The sequence below is a fragment of the Vitis riparia genome, chromosome 9, assembly GCF_004353265.1.
Source record: "Vitis riparia cultivar Riparia Gloire de Montpellier isolate 1030 chromosome 9, EGFV_Vit.rip_1.0, whole genome shotgun sequence".
NCBI lineage: Eukaryota > Viridiplantae > Streptophyta > Magnoliopsida > Vitales > Vitaceae > Vitis > Vitis riparia.
Genome location: NC_048439.1, coordinates 17,019,428 through 17,039,896, shown reverse-complemented (window position 1 = coordinate 17,039,896; position 20,469 = coordinate 17,019,428). Strand labels below are relative to the sequence as shown.

General features: G+C 34.1%; 1 pseudogene; it reads right to left on the bottom strand.

The window, feature by feature from the left end:
* The window catches only part of LOC117921659, a 28,831-nt pseudogene extending 9,925 nt beyond the window's left edge, over positions 1-18,906 (bottom strand).
* Positions 18,907-20,469: the final 1,563 nt, after the last annotated feature.

The window sequence follows — 20,469 nt, the reverse complement described above, 5'->3', positions numbered from 1 at the left end:
TGTCAGAAAGGGACATAAGAGAGAGCGTTGGCTGCCCTTTTGTATCTTTTCTGAACAATTTTGCAGGAGAGAAATTGGAAGATACTTGAAAATCGCTCAAATCCCTTTTTATGTGCAGTTTTTCATAATGTGTAAAGCTTTGTATAGAAGAGGCATCTATGTCTATAAAGTTACTCCGTACCATGCATATAAAGTTATTTGTCCACTGCCGTGAATATAGACTATATTCTGCACTTTCCAAAAATCCTAATTTTAAAATGCAAAAACACTCATTGTTCCAAGTCAGTTCCAACACCCATACCTATACCTACTCAATATGTCCATACCTGTAATGAAAGGATAACATTTACTGCATCAAATAATTTCTCCATATCTAATGGTTCCCCAACTGTTTCCAATGGAAGTTTAGATAATAGTAGAACAGCCTGCACGAGAAATAAACAATAAAAAGTGTCCGTATAACAAGTATTTTGAGTTAGTTCAGTTGTTACCTTCAATCCTTCTGCTGTACAATCAGAGACCGCCCATCCATGATCAGCAGTTGAGAATGGCCAAGCACCTTTGGAAATGTGACGATACCAAAATTTCAGATCTCCAGGACAATCTTCTAAGACCTTGAAAACAAAGTAGGAATAGTTAAGTAAAATCATTATGGACAACTGCTAATATATGTAGGTGATTTATGAGATCAAACTTCAATAGCAACATGAACCTGAGAATTTTTTATGAATTGGTGTGCCTTCCTTAAAGTCAGACCATACTCTTCACATAGGTTTGTTGAAATAATTGCTTGAACAGCAAAACAAGTATCCCATAATTGAGTTCCATTAGAACCCTGCAGTAAACAGATAGATAATAAAATTCAATAATTTCCAAGGAATAAAATACAAAATCTGCCTTTACAACACACCACTATGAATGGATACAACCACTATAAATGGCTACATCCACCAGAAAAAGTAATATCACAATTCTCCGTAACATATAAAATGGAAATGGCATGCTGAGATAAACTAGAAAGAGACTAATACTACTTACGGACCTGCATTTTCATGCCGTCTTCAGCAATCCACAAATAATAAAAAATTCTTGGAATATGCAACTTAAAGGCCTCTGAGTTTGGATCTTCAATCCAGCAGCAAAGCATATTTAACACCTGTACAAATCAGATAACAGGAAATCAAGAGCTTCATGAAACAGAAAAGAACAGACAATTAGATCAAGTGCACCTGAGTAGAGTGGTAGAATTAAAGAAGCTAACTGGTTTTATTCTTAATTAATAGTAATCCGTACATTTATTGAACTTAGTAATCAGTATATTTATTGCAGTCCAAAGGAGCTTTCTATACTTCACATGTACCTTGTTCACAGGCCCTATGCATATATACCGTGTATTCTCATCTTCATAGTGTACATGCTGCATTACAGTGCATAAAGCCTTCTCCCTCAACTTGTTTCCGGGCCAATGCCCCAGAATAGGCTCAAGCACCTTGTGAAGAGATTCCCATAGAATATCCTGAACCAGTGGATGTGGATAGTATATATCTTCCTGGCAATAATTGTAAAGACAAATATCAAAATCAACTGGGAGCCAAAAGTATAAGAAAGATGAAATTGATCTTCTTCATAAATTTCCGTCTTAAATGCTTATTAAAATGATGTCATCATCATGAAACTGCAAATCAAATAAACTCCAAGGAGAAAAATGATACAAATTAATCGAAATGTATATTTCTGGTTGACTTGATTTAGAATTTTAAGGAAATATAACAGTTGAACCCCAACAAAAACCAGAATTTAGTTGTAAGTTACATACAATAGACTCTCATTCTTCATTAGGTGAATTATTTTTCTAAAATAGGGAGAAAAAAAATGTCTTATATTAATTGAAAAAGGAAGGGAAACATGCTTCCTTTTATAGATAAGCTATAAGCTACAACAAATCAAACTAAATCTACAATTGTACACCCAAATTTCTAGGAACAAAATAAATTTAAAATATACAAGTTATCCCTAAAAAACAACAATAACTTATTCTTAAAAAACAACAACAAATTATCCCTAAAAAATAGGTAACAACCAGATTATCCCTACAAAATAGGTAACAACCAAATCAGAAAAATTATGATCTAATTAAGATTCTTAACACTCCCCCTCAAGTTGGTTTGAAGATGTCATTCATGGCAACTTACTAAATCATCAAACTGCTTCTTTGGCAATCCCTTAGTGAGTATATCTGCAACTTGTTCAACTGTAGGCATATAAGGTATAATAATCAGTCCATTTTCCGGTTTCTCCTTGATAAAATGTTTATCAACCTTGACATGTTTAGTTCTATCATGGAGTATTGGATCATGTGCAATGGCAATGACAACTTTATTATCACAAAAAACCTTCATAGGTAAAGGGTTAGCAACCTTAAGTTCTTCAAGTAAGTGTTTAATCCACAAAACTTCACAAATGTCATGGGCTACAACTCTAAACTCAGCTTCAGCACTACTTCTAGCCACAACACTCTGCTTTTTACTCAACCAAGTCACAAGACTGCCTCCAACAAAAGTACAATACACCGAAATTGATCTCCTATCAATTATACTTCTTGCCAAATCTACATCAGTAAACACATACACTTGGAGATGTCCTTGGTTCTCATATAGAAGTCCTTTTCCTAGAGTCCCTTTTAAGTACCTTAAAATTTTGTACACAACATCAAAGTGTTCCTGATTTGGCGAGTGCACGAATTGACTCACCATGCTTACCGCAAATGCAATATCGGGACAAGTATGAGAGAAATAAATAAGTCTCCCAACTAGGCATTGATATTTCTCTTGGTCAATCACCTCTATTGGACTTGCTAGTTGGAGTTTCAAATTTGGTTCTATAGGAGTTTTTACAGCCTTACATCCAAGTAAACCTATTTCACTTAATAAGTTAAGTATATATTTTCTTTGAGAAATGAAAATACCTTTCTTGGATCTAGCAAACTCCATACCAAGAAAGTATTTCAGGGGACCCCAATCTTTTATCTTAAATTAACGAGTTAAAGCTTTCTTCAATCTCTTAAGTTCTAGACTATCATCACCAGTTAGTATAATGTCATCCACATAATAAACTATCAACACAACAATCTTTCCTTCTCTTAAGTGTTTATAAAACATTGTAAGGTCAGCTTGACTTTGAATATATCCTTGAAGCTTGATTACCTTTCCAAATCTATAAAACCAAGCCCTAGGAGACTGCTTAAAACCATAGAAGGACTTCTTTAATTTGTAAACCTTTTCTTTTCCTAACTTTTCTTCAAAATCTAGTGGTAAATCCATAAACAATTCTTCCTCCAAATCGCCATTTAAGAAAGCATTCTTCACATATAATTGGTGTAAAGCGCAATTAAAATGTACTGCAAGAGAAAGTAAAAACTGAATGGAATTAATCTTTGCAACAGGTGCAAAGGTGTCTTGGTAATCAATTCCATAGGTTTGTGTGAAACCTTTGGCTACTAACATTGTTTTATATTTTTCAATGCTACCATCGAGCTTGCACTTGATTCTGAAAACCCACTTGCATCCCATTGTCTTCTTCTCCTTAGGTAAATTAATAATTTCCCATGTTCTATTTTTCAAAAGAGCATTCATTTCTTCTTGAACTACTAACCTCCACTTCGAGTGTCCTAGTGCTTCATGTATAGTTCTAGGAATGAATAAGTGAAATATTTGAAGTGAAAGCTCTATATTTTTTTTAGAGTCTTTGATAAGACAGATATTTGGCAATGGGATATTTGGTACAATTCCCAACTCCTTTTCAGATTACAATAGGGCTATCAAGATCAGGAAGAGGTAAAAGAGTGAAGTCCATAGGAAGATTACCAAGATTTTGAGAACTAGGAGATGATGATTGACCATGCTCAAGATTGACTTCATTATTCTTAGTATTAGAATTAAACATGTGCCTAGTTTAAACACGAAACTCAGTGAAGATAGGTTGTAGAGTTTCTCCTTCTATTTGTGAAGCAATTTTATTTGGCATAAATAAATTAGTATTTCCTTCTTTTTCACTAATTAAAACATTTTTTTTAATATTTTAGAAATAAAAATACTAGGTTTTGGTTGTTCTTGTTGTCAAAACTGATCTTCATTAGAGCTCTTCCCCTGAAGAGTAGTTTTGTTATAAAAATATATATATTTTTTCAATAAAGTTGACATCCATACTAACATGAATTTTCCTAGTGGTATGATTAAAGCACTTATACCTTTTTTTTATTAGGAGAATAACCTAGAAAAATAATTTTTTTGGTTCTTGGATCAAATTTGGATCGGAAATGAGTTGGCACATTGACAAACACTATACAACCAAAAATTTGAAGGGTAAATCTAAAGTGAGGTATGTGTTTGGAAAAGTATTCTTAAGAGTTTGTAAAAGTGTTGCATAGTTTAAAACCCTTTTAGGCATTTTATTAATCAAAAAACAACTTGTTAAAATTGCATTCCCCCAAAGGTGTGTAGGAACATTCATATGAAACATAAGAACTCTACCTACTTCAAGTAAATATCTGTTTTACATTCTACAATTCCATTTTATTGAGGAGTGTTCTTCAAAGTTGATTGATGTAAAATACCCTTCTCTATAAAATAAATAAATAAATAAATAAATAAAAAATAAAAAAATAAAAAAATAAAAAATCACCTGAACAATCATTATAAAATTTTATTCCATTGTCACTCCGAATAATACTTATTTTGGTTTGAAATTGGTTTTCAACCATAAAATAAAAATGCTGAAAAAGTTTTGCAACCTCAGATTTAGAGTTCATTAGATAAAGCTAGCATAGGCGTTTGAGATCATCAATAAAAGTCACAAACCATTTTTTTCCCAGTTAAAGTAGCAATCCTAGAATGACCCCAAACATCACTATGTATCAAAGAAAAAAACTTTGAGGTACAATATAGTTTTATTTTATAAGAATTATGATGGCTTTTGGCAAAACAAAACAAGTTTCACAATCAAAAGAAGTACAATCCAATCCTTTAAATAAACCTGGAAACAAATGTTTTAAATAGAAAAAACTAGGACGTCCTAATATGTTATGCCATAGCATTATTTGATCATGCATAGAGATTGAACAAACACTACTAATAAAACCCTGAGCTTGTTTATTTTAAACTAGTTGTCATCAAAATAGTAGATATTGTTGATCGATCTAGCACTACTAATCATCATCCTTGAGGTCAAATCCTAGAATTCATAAAAAAAACAACATAACAATTAGAATCCTTAGATAAGCGACTTAAGGATAAGAGATTACAAGAGAGTCTTAGGACATGTAAAACAGATTGTAAAATAATCTTATTAGACAAACGAATAAAGCCTTGCCCAATAATAGAAGATAAGCTTCCATCTGTAATACATACTTTTTTATTTCCAGAACAAGGTGTATAAAAGATAAACAAATGAGATAAATTAGTTATGTGGTTAGAGGCACCTGAATCTATGATTCAATGTGCAAATAATGAAAAAGTATGTACACGAAAGGCTACCTGATTGAGTTAGAGATGCTATAGGAGTACCAAGAGTCAACGGAGCAGGTTTCAGCAGTTGTAGCAGTTAGTCTAATTGTTTTTTGCTCAATGAGGGTGTCTTAGCAGCATGTGCTTTAGTAGGGAAACGATTAGGGTCACCTTGCTTATTAGTCTTCCATTCAACCGGCTTCCAACCAATTGGATTCCCATGTAATTTCCAGTAGGTTTCACAAGTGTGGCTTGGTTGATTACAATGATCACACCAAACTCTTAGCTTGTAATCCGGATAACGTTGGTCATTAGGATTGCAAGAAGCCCATGTTGCAGTGCCTAATAAGGTTGAGTTTTCCATAGGTCCAAAGAGCTTCTTCCTAAGTATAACATTCCTCTAATTTTCCCCTCAACGCGCTTCAGAGAACACTTCACCTAGAGAAGTGAGAGATTGTCGACCAATGATTCTACCTCAAACTTCATCAAACTCAACATTAAGTCTACCTAAAAATTTTAATATTTGTGAACTTTCTACCATCTTCTTAAAATAGTTAAAATCATCCGGATTTTTCCACTCATAGTCATCGAATTAGTCAAGATCTTACCATAAAACCCTAAGCACATTAAAATATTTGGTAACCAAATTCTCACCTTGACAAATATTGCCCAATTTAAGTTGTAACTCATAGATTTAGGATTGATTTCCAATGTCTGAATACATCTAAATAATGTTGTCCCAAAGAGCTTGGTAGTAGGATAACACATATAACTCGAGCTAATATTCTCTTTCATGGAATTTACCAGTCATGCCATGATCATGGAGTTTTCTGCATCATAAGTGGCAAAGCTATAGTCGGTATTTGCTAGTTCTTTGGTGTCACCAGTCAAATAACCAATTTTACGTCGACCCCTAATGTACATCTGAACAAATTGTGGCCATCTGAGAAAATTGGTCTCATTAAGGCTAATGTGGTAATTTGGGCAAAGTGGGAATGAGAATTGGATGTGGGTAATTTGAGGAATTGGAACTAGTAGTAATGAAATCAGTAGATTCATAAATTTCTGACATGGTAAAGACATAGAAATAGAAAAGGAAAGAGAAGAATAATAGAACTAAAGCAAAAAGAAAGGGAATAACCAATTAACCTATCTCTGATACCATCTAGAATAGGGTAAAAAAAATATCACATATTAATTGAATAGGGAAAGGAAACATGCTTCCTTTTATAGATAAACTACAACAAATAAAACTAAATCTACAGTTGTACACCCAGATTTTTAAGAATAAAATAAATTTAAAATATACAACTTATCCCTAAAAAAATACAACAAATTATCCCTAAAAAAATAGGTAACAACCAAATAAAATAAAATAAAATAAAAATTGATCTGATTGAGATTCTCAACAAGTTTCAAAATATTGGCTCATCTTTACAAGAGAACCTATTTCTTTTCACAACAACCAAAAAACTTCTCTTGGACCCTTGGCTACTCAACAATAAGCTTAGAAAAAAAATATAACCAACCCCTACAATTATTATTCATAAAGTATCATTGCAATCGACAACTCAATAGGAAATACATGAAATTTATGTATAAAAAGATTCATATGTGTTGCATTGTAAATTTCCATTAAATTCCCAAATTCAAGAACATAACCTTACTTTAGAGATCTTTTTCAATGACAAATGAAAATCATGGTGTTCATAATATGTTAGACATCTTAATTAATATCTGCAAAGTATTGATATTATTTTAACATCTACACCTAACTAACCAAACTGTCAATAAACACATCGAATTACATATTGATAAAATGCTTATATTATATTTTAAAATGGGTCATACGCATGTTAATAATCAAAGGCATCATAAAGAATTTTTTTTTTTTTTTGGCAGAAGAAAGACTTGATCAAGGAACAAGCTTTAGTCTAAAAATATTATCTCTATTAGAGTAAAAAAAAAAAAAAAAAAATTTATAAAAAAAATGTTAAATATAGTAAACTTCACATGGAGTTAAAATAGACAATGACAAAAAAAAAAAAACAAAAAACAAAAAAAAAAAAAACAAAAAAACAAAACAAAAACAAAAACAAAAACAAAAAAACAAAAAAGAACTTCACAATTAGATCAAGATGTCAACATGACAAAGCAACTCTTGCTTATATTCGTGTTATTTTCAAGAAGAAGCATATATGGCACCACCACCACCTTTTCATCCTTAGTGAAAGGAGAGTTATGCATGGGGTATGGGCTTAAAGCAATCCACTAAAGCACAATTGGAATACTTTGGTATTACATTTTGTACTTTTAGCAATCAAGTTTCAATTAGACAATACAACACAAGCCCATAGTTGAACCACTACTTTTGTGACTATCATACTTGCTGACAACACAAAATAAAATTTTCAAGGTCAGGAAAACATCTATTGGTTTTCTCACATAGATCCAATCAATGTATTTATCACCACCTTTTCATTCTTAGAGAAAGGAGAGTTATGCATGGGGTATGGACTTAAAGCAATCCACTAAAGCACATTTTGGTGTTACATTTTGTACTTTTAGCAATCAAGTTTCAATTAGACAATACAACACAAGCCCATAGTTGAACCACTACTTTTGTGACTATCATACTTGCTGACAACACAAAATAAAATTTTCAAGGTCAGGAAAACATCTATTGGATTTCTCACATAGATCCAATCAATGTATTTATAACGACTTGCACCCACCATGTAGATATTGTCCGCTTTAGACCCTAGGGGGCCCTTACGGCTTTAAAATATGTCTATAAGGTTAAGTGGAACCTCTACATATATAGCGCCAGAAACTTTCTCCTTTATCTGATGTGAGGCATCACAAACACCCTTTCATGCAAACACAACATCCTCATAATGCCTCATGGGATTACGGGACCAAATAGACAAACACCCCTATGGGGCCAAACAAACCTCCACACTAGGGTCAAAGATCAACTCTGATACCAATTGTCATGACCTGCACCTAACCATGTAGATATTGTCTACTCTGAACCTAAAGAGGCCCTCGTAGATTTAAAACTCGTCTATAGGGTTAAAATGAGCCTCTACATATATAGCATCAGGAACTTGTTTCATTATTTGATGTGGGAGATCAAGAACACCCCCCATACAAACACAACATCCTCGTTGTAGGGCTAAATAAACAAATACCCTCTACGGTACCAAACAAATCCCCATACCAGGGTTGACGATCGGTTTTAATACCATTTGTAATTACTCATTCCTAACCGTGTAGAAATAGTCTACTCTGGGCCCAAAGAGGTATTTGTCTATTTGGCCCCATATCGAGGGTGTTCTCTCTGCATAAGGGGTGTTTGTGATGTCTCACGTTGAATAGGGGGAAAAAGTTTCTAGTGCTATATATGTATAGGCTCCTCTTAACCATGTAGAAGTGTTTTAAAACCATAAAGGTCATTTTGGATTTAGAGTAAAAAATATCTACACGGTTTAGAGCAAGTCGTTACAAATTGTATTAGAGGCAATCCTCGATCTCATAAGGGGTATTTATCTGTTTGGCCCCACAACGAGGACGTTGTGTCTGGATAGGGGGTGTTTGTGATGTCCCACATCAGATATGGGATAAAGTTCTTAGTGCTATATATGTAGAGGATTCTCTTAACCTTATAGATGTGTTTTAAAGTCGTGAGAGTCCCTTTGGGCCTAAAGCAAACAATATCTATACAATTGGGTGTGGGTCATTACAAATGGTATCAAAGTCAATCCTTGACCCCAATGTGGAGGTTTGTTTAGCCTCATAAGAGGGTGTTAGTCTATTTGCTCTCGCAATCTTGTGGAACATAATGAAGACGTTGTGTCTGCACAGAAGAGTGTTTGTGATGCTTCACATCAGATAGGGGAGAAATTTTATAGCGTTATATATGTAGAGGCTCATTTTAACCTTGTAGACATGTTTTAAAGTCGTGAGGACCTCTTTAAACCTAAAGCAAACAATATCTACAAGATTGGGAGCAGGTTGTTAAAAATGGTATCAGAGCCGATCCCCAACCCTGGTTTGGGGATTTTTTTGGCCCTGCATAGAGTATTTGTCTGTTTAGCCCCACAACGAGCACATTATGTCTACATGGGAGGTGTTTGTGATATCCCACATCGGATGGGGAGAAAGCACATGATGCTATATATCTAGAGGCTCCTCATAACTTGGTAAACACGTTTTAAAGTCACGAGGACCCCTTTGGGCCTAGAGCGGACAATATCTACATGATTGAGTGTGGGTCGTTACAATATCTCCTTGGAACAGGAAAGATGAGATCAAGACATGGGGAAAATTACTTCTAATAGATATTGTCCTTGATCTTCTAATAGATACAAGTATGCTTCGGAATGGAGAGAAACTTATAGACACCCCGATGATAGTTAACATAAAATCTATCAGCAACTAATAGGATAAAGTTTCAGGGGATAAACTTGTAGATCATTCAAATATGCAAGGATATTGATCAGAAGCACAGTACAAGAGCTAAAATAGCATCATAAGGGGATGGTAAAAGTTAAAAACATGAGTTCGGAAGGAGAAAATATGCTAACCAACCTTGGCACATTGATTGCGGGCTTGATTCCAATCTACTTCTTGATAAGGGACTATGTACAACTCATTTCTCAAAGAAATAATTGTAGGTGTAATTGGACCAACAAACCTCTTCCCATATATGTACGACATGGGCAAATACACCATTCGGCAATGACACCACATTCGTCCTATAGATAAAAATTTGAAAGTTTATCACCAACAAATAAAATCCTGCTTGCAGTGACATAAAATCAACCTGAAAAGCTGCCTAATTTATTGGTAACTTGTCTGTCAAGGAGAATAAAGTTAAAGTCTTTAATAAAGTGGAAACGGAACCCATATCTATTAATAGAGGAGAAAAAAACCAAAGCAAAGTAATTAAACAATCAGTTAAAGCTTTAATGGTAATGAATTAAGGAATAAAGAGGACACTTTAGGAGAAAATCCCCAAAAATATAAATAAAATTAGCAAGAACCCATATGAGTGGAAAACATTTTTAAAAAAAAATATTAAACTAGCTCTTTCAAAGGCTAGAATTATATTTAAAGAAACCTCATTGCTCCATAGTTTGCTTCTATTCTCTAACATGAAGAATAAAATTAGATACTACAACTTTTCTCTAACATAAGATTCTTGTCCTAGTTGTCCAAAAGCAATTTTAATTCTCTAATCCTTCATTATGCGTTACAATCATCTCCACTTATATTTTCTAACCCTTTGACTTTCCCCACTAGTTAGGATCTTTATTATGCATCAAGTTGGTATGATTAATAACTTCTTCTGCAGTTAACCATGATCTTTTACACTTCCTTACTTATATTTATATTTATATTTATATTTACACACACACACAGAGTGAGAGAGAGAAACCTGGATGAATTGGAAGAATGTAAGGACATAGCCACACTTCTGGTGGGAGTGGATTATTTCCATACCATTCATATGCACCAAGTACCTATGGCCATCAGAAGCAAATCAAATGTCAACTCACAATTGCAAAACAATTAATATTTTAGGTCAAGCCAAAATTTTTTGAGTTCATACGGAAAGCCACATTTTCCCCTAAGAAGTTATTGCAGTTGCACCCCCATGGTCCAAGATCCATTTTCGCCCCTTTTCCATTGCTCCTTCTACACCAAAGCCTCCTTCACCAAGCAATCTTAGAGTAACATAGCTTAGCACAGTACCAAACATGGTGCTCGGGCCCTCAATGTGTAGCCCCCAACCTCCATCTTCATTCTGCAACAAAACGTGTTATTCCTTTAATTGCTTTTGTTTCTTCACTAGAAATGCTAGAGCTAGCCAAGTAAATGGTAAAAGGCTTCATTTGGTTGAATTTTTTAGCTTCCCATAAAAATAATAGCACTTTACATGAGTATGTAGGAAGAATAATGTTGAGGAAGTACTCGTCTCAAAATGATATCAAAAGAAAATTATGACAACATAATAATTTATGTTAATATCTCTGTCATCAGATTCCTGAATCCTATAAAATGAAAGAGAAGTGACAGTTAAACCACACTTCTACAAAAGCTTAACATGGTATCAGATCATGGAACTAGAACTCTAATATTATGTTAGACTACTATTTGACCCAAAAGCTAAAGTTCTTATGCAAATGGTAGTTTAACAACAACAAAAGACCGTAATACTTTAAGAGTGCCAAAATATAGGAAAATAATCTTGCCTGATGATTGAAAAGGTATCTGCACATCTCACGTTGATGTTCTATTGATAAGACAACATTCAGAGCTCCTGTAATATGTAAAGTAATGACCTATCGCAATTTTGTCACCCAATTGTCACTTATTCAATGAGGAAATAAGGATTAGATAAAATGGAAATTGAGACACATGAATAAATCATATATAGAAAAAAATTATATTTGGTCTTCTCCAATGGGTTTTGAAAAGACTTGCATAAACTTCAATTGAGATGAAATGATATTATCAAATGAAAAAATAAAAAGGGTTCTCACCAGATTCAACCCTGACAAATAACATTGGTTAATTGACAAATGGAGGAACGCATGTCATTCATAAAGTCGGCTCTTACCAATCCAGGTAGTAGAAACATAGGACCCCCATTATCTCCTGGCCAATGACCATCGTGTGCCTGCATAGTTGAATAGAAATTTAAGCTCCTTCGTAAGGTAGTCATCACCACCTTCTCCATCACTTCTTCCAAATCTTGAACTTTGATTTGTGGCAAGTTTGCGGCACATGGGTTCTCCCTTGCAAACTATATTTCAGAAAGAAAATGCTATAAATATAAATATTTCAAGATGCAAACATAAATAAGAAATGCAAGGAAATTACAAACTTAAATACTTGAAACACATGTACAGTGTGTTCAAAGCATGCCCAAGGTCTACTAGAGAAGTGTCAATATCCAACATGTTTTTTTACTTGAACATGGAAACTTCTAAAACAAACCATACAACTTATTTTTCATTTATCTTCCTATATTTTCTCACAGTCTCAGCAATGACATGCAGTATAAAATTTCCTTTGAAAAATAAAATGTGGAATTTGGTGGTCCAAAGATTGATTAGCCGCGTAAGCAAAGTTAGTTGATTAACTAACCGAAAGCATACCTGTTTCGTTTAGTTTTTCCATGTACTTGTATAAAATGGTGAAGGAAGAAGAAAAAAAAAATAGAACAGAGGTGTGAGTTTTCTGATTTACAGAACAAGTGTGAGAGGATTTAAGAGTTTGAATCTTCTTCATTGTACTATAGCGATAGCTTGAAAATTCTTAGAGATTCCAGAGGGTGTAAAATGGTTCATTCTTAGTGGATTTTTGGAGGTGATCTTGATATGTGGATGTAGGATTCCAATCTTGGATCCAAACCACGTAAATTCTACTTGTCTTGCTTTGTTTTTCTGATTTTTGAAAAAAAAATTCTTTGTCTTCTTAAATTGGTGTTTGATCTCATTTTATTAAGGAACTTGGATAAAACCTCAACATTTGGTGTCAGAGCTGAATCAAGAACAAAGAAAGAAGAATGTCAACTACAAAGTATGATATTGAGAAGTTCAATGGCAGAAATGACTTCGGGCTGTGGAAGATGAATATGGAGGCCATTTTGATTCAACAGGGCGTTGAAAAAGCTTTACTGCCTGATAAAGATCTTCCAAAAAGTGTGACTGAACAGGAAATGTAAGAATTTCAAAGAAAGGCTTACAGCTCGATCATATTAAGTCTTTCTAATCAAGTTCTAAGAAAAATATCTCATGAGAAAACTATTGTTGGGGTTTGGAAAAATCTGGAAGAACTGTATAGAACTTGAGCTTTACCAAATAGCATTTATCTGAAGGAACATTTATATGGTTTCAAGATTGAAGAATTCAAGCCAATCAATGATGCCTTAAATGAGTTTAATAAATTGGTGTTGGATTTAGAGAGTTTAGATATCAAGGTGGAGGATGAAGATAAGGCAATCATTCTCTTAAACTCTCTACCTAAATCTTTGAAGCATTTTAAAGAAACCTTGAAATATGGTAGAGATGCCATTACATTTGAATGCTAAGGTGTTAGATATGAAGTTCTTTGACAAAACTAACAATGGTGAAAGTTTAACTGCTAGAGGAAGACCTCAGAATAAAAATAATAATGGAAAATAAGGAAAATCACATTCAAGATCAAAGTCTAAAGGCAAGAAAGATTATAGGAATGTCAAATGCTATCATTGCAACAAGATGGAACATATAAGAAGAATTTGCCCAGATAAACAAGAAGAAGAAGAAAAACCTCAAGCACAAGGAAGTTTTGCCATTATAGATGATGGTTATGACAGTGCAAAGGTTCTCACTATTACATTGAATCAAAATCATGAATAATGGGTCTTAGACTCGGGCTGCACCTATCATATGTGTCCAAGAAGAGATTGGTTTTCATCCTATCAAGAATTTAATGGTGGAAATGTGCTACTGGGAAACAACATGAGCTATAGTGTGGTTGGAATTGGCACGGTGGCTATTAACATGTTTGATGGAATGAAAAGAACTCTCAAAGAAGTCAGGCATGTACCAGACCTGAAGATAAATCTAATATCTCTTGGAACTTTAGACGAATCAAGTTATAACTTCAAAGCAGAAAATGGGAAATTAACAATTTCAAAAGGTGCCATGGTTATCATGAAGGGTCAAAAGAGAAATGGCTTATATATCCTAGAAGGTCACACATTAAAAGGTTTAGTAGGATCAGTGTTAAGAACTGAAACTAATAAAACAATTCTTTGGCATAGAAGACTTGGTCACTTAAGTGATCGAGGTCTAAAAGAATTGCACAAACATGGCCTACTGTGTGGGGATAACATCAGCAAAATTGATTTTTTGTCAGTACTGTATTCTTAGCAAACAACACAGGTTGGCATTCAAAGTTGCAATACACAAGTCAAATGATGTATTGGAATATGTGCAATCAGATTTATGGGGGTCTGCAAGAGTCTCTACTCATTGTGAAAACAGGTACTTTCTATCCTTGATTGATGATTACTCCAGAAAAGTTTGGCTATACTTGTTAAAAACTAAAGATGAACATATTGTCTTAACAAAGGTTAAGGAGTGGAATGCTTTAGTTGAAAATCAAACTAATAAAAGAGTAAAGGTGTTAAGAATAGATAATGGGCTAGAGTTTTGCAATGAGGAATTTGAAATGTTTTGTAAAAATCAAGGTATTTTAAGACATAAAATAGTAAGGAATACACCTCAACAAAATGGCCTAGTAGAGAGGATGAATAGACACTGTTAGATAGAGTAATATATAGTTCTAGCTTATCTAAACATTTTTGGGGTGAAGCTGTATTGACAGCTTGCTATTTAGTAAATAGAACTCCATCTAGTACAATAGACTTTAAAACTCCAGAATAGCTTTGGTCTGGAAAGCCTTCTAACTATGAACACCTTAGAATCTTTGGGTGCACAGCTTATGTTCACCAAAGTGAAGGAAAATTAGAACCAAGGTCAATAAAATGTATCTTCTTAGGTCATCTAGAGGGTGTTAAAGGTTACAGGCTATGGAATAAGGAATCTCCAGGTGTTAAAATGATAATAAGTCGTGATGTTGTGTTTAATGAAAATGAAATGCTTTCTATGAGAACTAACACTGCAGGTACAAAGGAAGATTCTGAAAACAGGAGCTTGACACTTGACAAAGACCATTTTGAGTTTGAGGTGGAGTTATCATCTCAAGATGGTCATGATCAACAAAATGATTTAGCACATAGTGGCCTAGAGACAGAAGATACTAAGGTGACAGGTTCAAATGTTGAAGGTGGTGCAGGAACCAACTCACAAGAAGCTGGTCTTGATTATCTCTTGTCAAGGGATACAACTAAAAGGAACATAAAACCCCTAAACAGGTCTGGTTTGGCAGATCTGATTGCCTCTGCTTTATTGACTGCTATGGAATATGAAGAAAGTGAGCCACTCTCTTACCAGGAAGTTATAAACAGCAATGAATCAATGAAATGGTTCATAGCAATGAGTGAAGAATTTGAATCCTTATAGAAAAATCAAACCTGGGTGCTTGTAGAAAGAAAGCCAAATAAAAAAGTGGTAAGTTGTAAATGGATATTCAAAAGGAAACAGGGTGCCACTGAGCATGAACCCATAAGGTTTAAAGCTAGATTAGTGGCTCGAGGATGTACTCAAAGAAAAAGCCTTGACTACACCGAAGTATTCTCTTTAGAGGTGAAACATACCTCAATTAGAGTATTGATGTCCATTGTAGCTCAGTTTGATTGGGAATTGGAGCAAGTAGATGTTAAAACTCTCTTTTTACATGGAGACTTAGAAGAAAATTTTCTAAAGACTCAGCCTGAAGGCTTTGAAGAGCTAGAAAAGGAACATCTAGTGTGTTTACTTAAAAAAATCCTTATATGGATTGAAAGAATCCCCAAGATAGTGGTATAAAAGGTTTGACACCTTTATACTAAAGATTGGTTTCAAAAGGAGTAGTTATGCTGATTGTTTCTATTACAAGAAGTTACAAGAAAGTCTGATGATGTTTCTTCTAATATATGTCGATGATATATTATTAACTTGCAAAGATAAGTCACAAATTCAAGAGGTAAAGAGGATTCTAAAGTCAGAATTTGATATGATAGATCTTGGGAATGCAAGAAGAATACTCGACATGGAAATTGTAAAAAACAAAGAGGATTCTACTTTATTCTTTTCACAAAAGGGCTACTTAGAAAAGGTTTTGAAGAGGTTTTCCATGGAGAATTCAAAACCTATAAGTATACCATTAGCAAGACATTTTAGATTATCAATGACACAATGTCCTCAATCTAAAGTTGAAAGGAATGAGATGAATTATGTTCCATATGCTAATTCTATAGGGTCACTCATGTATGCAATGGTGTGCTCATGACCAAATATTTCTCATTCAGTAAGTGTTTTGAGCAGGTTTACGGCTAACCCGAGTAGAGAACATTGGAATAGAGTTAAATGGTTGCTACAATATGTAAGAGGATCTCTTGGTGTAGGACTGAAGTTTGGATCTTCTAAAGAGGGTGTTGGTATCACAGGTTATGTGGATTCAGATTATGCTTGGGATCTTGATAAGAGAAGGTCAACTACAGGTTATATTTTCAGCTTATTTGGAGAACCTATTAGCTAGAAGTCACAACTACAATCGATAGTGGCACTTTCAACAATTGAAGTTGAATATATAACAGCTACTGAAGCCATGAAAGAAGCTCTCTGGTTGCAAGGACATGTTAAGGAGCTTAGAGTGCTGAATATTGTAGTGGAAATATTTTCAGACAGTCAGAGTGCAATTGAGTTATGTAAAAATCCCATGTTTCATGAAAGGACCAAGCATGTTGATGTTAGATATCACTTCATTAGAGAAACTGTAAGCTCAGGAGCAATGGAGTTGGAGAAGATTTCTACAACTGATAATCCAGCTAACATGGCAACTAAAGTTCTACCAGTAAGCAAATACAGGTATTGCTTGGATTTGGTCTAGGTAATGTGCAACTGATGTTTAAGTCAGATCTTCATCTGAAGAATCCAAATTCAATTTTTTGAACCGAGGTGGAGAATGTGGAATTTGATGGTCCAAAAAGTGATTGGCCACATAAATAAAGTTAGTTGATTAACTAACTGAAACCATACCTGTTTTATTTAGTTTTCCATGTACTTGTATAAAAGGGTGAAGGAAGAAGAAAAAAAAAACAAAACAGAGGTGTGAGTTTTCTAATTTATAGAACAAGAATGAGAGGATTTTAGAGTTTGAATCTTCTTCATTGTACTATATAGAGAGCTTGAAAATTTTCAGAGATTCTAGAGGATGTAAAATGGTTCATTCTTAGTGGATTTTTGGAGGTGATCTTGATCCGTGGATGTAAGATTCCAATCTTGGATCCGAACCACATAAATTCTACTTGTCTTGATCTATTTTTCTAATTTCTGGAATTTTTTTTCTTTGTTTGCTTAAATTGGTGTTCGATCTCATTTTATTGAGGAACTTGGATAAAACCTCAACATAAAAGAAGTCTATATCTCTCAAGTTTGTGAGCTATTTTTTTCAAAGTATACAATCTAGCATTTCTTACATGGGAATATTTTGGCATATCAAGTTAATTTGGAGATTAGCATCATAACTAAGCCCGATTTCTAAAACATCTCTCTTTTAGCATCATATGCAGTCAGAAACCCGTTTGAAAGCTTTACAAAAGACATCTTCATTAATTAGCATCAATGCAAAAGTTCTCTAAACCTCAAAACAAATGAATGTTCTATAAGCAACTAAAAACCTAACATATTGATGACCATGATCATGACATAATAGTAGGTAATAACAATAAAAACAGTAAAAAAACAACAATAGGTTCAGTTCTTGTTTCTTCCTCAAGTTCTAAGAATCATTGAAGAGAATTCTTCTGGCTTTAAATATGAAAAGATTGTAGTCTCTCTACCAATTAAAGACATACACACAATAAATATAGGATGGACTAAGATCAGAACAGCTCTAATTCAAGTACTAAATTTTCTATATATATGGGTTGTCACAGAAGTCCTCTCTGCCCAATGGGCTTTAGATCTGTCCAATTCAGTTGGGCTGGGCTGGATTTGGGTTTAGGGTACAGCATGAAGTTAACCCAAACCCTCTGCACAAAGCATAACTCCAAAATTCATGTTTTCCTTCTCTCTTTCCATATACTACTTCATTTCACATGTTGTTTATATATATGCACTCATCTAGTACATATAAGAAGTTGAAGACGTAAGCTAGAACAAGACTAATTAATTAATCTAAGCTCAAGGTGTTCACCCTATGCCCACTTGGCACTTTCTCATTATATTATTCTTCAGTGTATTAAATTAACTAATTAAAGAAGTAGAATAAGGAGACTTTCTTTGAAGCTAAACGATTTCTTTGGTTCCAGTCACATAAGCGTGCATGCCCTACATATGCTATATATTCATGTTCCTTTGTGTTCCGGCATATTTTGACACAGATGGGATCACCTGCATTCGCCAGAGAAGATCACAGCTGGGCTTAACTGGAAACCGATTTTTCCAGAAAATTTCACGAGCTGCTTCGACCTCAGCTCGCTCTTCTGGGGTTCCATAATCAGCATCAAACTCCCATATCTGTCTTCCCACGAAGTTGTTGGTGCTGTAGATGTAGGGATCATTGCCCCCATCTGCAACCTTGAGCCTCCACATTTTCTAACTCACCAAACTGACGAGAGATGCAAATATGTGTGTCTCCCTTCCGAAAACACCTGCTGATCATGCAATCACCAGAAAGGTAAGACAAGCTTTTCTTTGAAATAAAATTAAGTTAAACTGATACAGACCAAGGACAGAGAGATAGGTGCTGGGTGGGCAGAGAAGAGAAACTTCAGAAACTTGGAATGGCGAGTTCCAGGAGGGAATCGCTCATTCATATAGAAGCACAAAAGCAAGTCAATCACCAACCCCCATGACTTGTATTTATGAATGAGACTACTAACATTTAATTTATGCTTATCTATATATATGTAGTGATGTCAACGATATTAAATTGATTTCTAAATTCAATTATGAATCTTGTAACATAAATTTATGTATTTTTAGAAAATTATTTTGGGAGTCCAGGGACAGTCCCTGATAGATATCAGTCTATTCGATCATAAAATTAATATTTTTTTAAGACATACATAAAGAAATGATACATCAATTAGTTATATAGCATTTAAATTGTATTGACTAACGCATGGTGTGTAGTTATGTTTAAGTGACTTTTCACCAATTTTTCCCCAACACGTCCAATTAAAGTCGCAATCAAAGCAAAAAAATTTAATTTAGATGGTGGACAAGTCAAAAAATTCCAGTTTGCAAAGAAAAAAAAAAAAGAAAAACTAATTGACGGCAATGCTATGATTGATTGATTGATGCCACCAGTTATGATGGGTGTTCATTTTTCTATGGTTGTTGTTCTAAGGAGATATGGCCACCGAGATTTGAACATGGAGTCGACGGCAATGCTAGATTTTTTGGGGGGAGAATTGTTCTTGATGGAGTCCACTTATTCATAATGGGTCAAACATTCTTCCAGATAATATAATTGATAGGAAGGATATAAACTATAAAAAGACCAAAAAGAGACCCAAAAATTAAGCCCAAACAACCAAAAACAATTTGGTCTGAACTCAATCTCGTAATTATATGTCATTTATGTAGTTTTGCTTCAATTAACTATATCTCCCTAGTTTCAACTCTAAATTGAAATCCATTTGAAACACTGGATTTCTGACATCCTAAATTTAAAACCATATCTGGTTTGCTCCAAAAAGCTCACAAGAGGTAGCCCCGATTTTGAGTTGAAGTCAGCATCATTGTGCTATCATGCTCTCTGCATAACCTTGATTCAATCAGCTATAACTCTCTCTTTTCGACTCCAAATTGCAATCCATTTGAAGCCTTGGATTTGTGACTTCCTAAGATTCAAAACCATAGGTGGCTTGCTCTAAAAAACTCATGGGAATTCATCCCAATTTTAAGTTAAAAATGACGAAACTGTGCTGCCAAGGATATCAAATCAAGAACTTCCAATATTCTTTATTTTCCATTAAATCACCATAGGAACTCATGAAAGAAACTTCAAAAAGCCTTCTTTTCTCTTTTCCAGCAAGGGAATGCGTGCGAACACTTTGTGATGCTTCGGATTGCTTTCATATTCTCCATAGGTTACAAAGAATGATAAAATAAAATATTTAAAAAAAAATGAATTTTTACAACAAAATCCTATACTCCAAATATTTGGAGTTTATGTATCAATCTAAGATAAAAAGAGGAATTTTTACAAAAGAACAAAAATCTTATGCCTCTTATGAGGTTTACAACCCCTCTAAGAAAAGTAAAAAACCAATCCAAGTAATTATTACATCCCC